This window comes from Rhagoletis pomonella, unplaced genomic scaffold, assembly GCF_013731165.1.
Source record: "Rhagoletis pomonella isolate Grant_MI unplaced genomic scaffold, Rhpom_1.0 Rhpom_scaffold_00004, whole genome shotgun sequence".
Taxonomy (NCBI): domain Eukaryota; kingdom Metazoa; phylum Arthropoda; class Insecta; order Diptera; family Tephritidae; genus Rhagoletis; species Rhagoletis pomonella.
The window spans coordinates 7,415,797-7,416,988 of NW_023458558.1; positions in this window are offsets into that span (position 1 = coordinate 7,415,797).

The following is a 1,192-nucleotide window of genomic DNA, read 5'->3' on the forward strand; positions in this document are numbered from 1 at the left end:
AACACGCTGGCTGGTAAAGTTCAGTGCCCTGCTCTAACAGATCTCTTCAAACAAAACACACACACACACACACACACACACGAAAAAAACGCGCGCATTAAAGCCAAATCATGCTTTAAATTGCAAAAAGAAGATAATATTAATATGGTCAGCATGTCATGAATCTGCTTTCCATTCTACCTATTCGACAATTTCTCCTATTCTTCAAATTTCTCTATCGCTATCTATCAGCGGCAGTGGTGCTGTTGTTGCTTCTGCATTTGGGCAATCAGCTGCCCTATGCTTTTCTTCACAATCACTTTCAAACAATGCGCGTACATTCAACCCAGCCGCAACCGCAACGGCAACGGCAACCGCATGGATTGTTGCTAAGCTTCTATGTATTCCACATAATGGTTAAGTTCATTCAGCCCGGCGCTGGCCGCGCTCCACGGTGCTAAATCGAGCCCCACCGCCCCCAGCGACTATTCGCAGTCAGCCACCGCTGTTAGGAATAATTTCACATGCAGATACATATATGTACTATGTACATACATATAACAAATGATGTACCAACACACATACACACATACAAATGTGTTTTAAATGAATGTAGGTAAAATTTTTATAAAACAGCTGTATTCAAAGGGTCAAACACCTTCGCAAACGCTACGTGCGGAAAGCAGAGACGGTAAAGAACTAAAGTATTTTTTTTTTAATAAAACTAAAATAATCGAATAAGCTACTAAATAATCTCCCGCCTCCGAAATAAACATTTACATATGCATACATATATACATGTATTTAAGTTTGTACATAAAATACCAACTTAATCTACTTATCCGACATGGATGGCCAATACGAGAAAAATATTATTGGATCTTCATAAATCATTTATGCAAATGGGGATATACATAAAAATGCGTCTATAGGAGTCTATCCCTGCAAAAATCGCGACTACTCCAAGCGTGCGTGTAAAGAGTACTCTCTAAGGACCCAGGAGTACTCCAAAATTAACCACAATTCATATAAAAAATATGGTCCAATTAGCATTGCGATATTCTAGGGCAGGACCATATACTCCATCCCTGCAGTACCTACATCAGAGTAGCACAAAACTACTCCAACATATTAACAATGGTATTGTTGTTATATTTTTTCGTTTGTACACGCTTTTGTTCTTAACTTCTCAGATGATTTTTCGAAATTGATA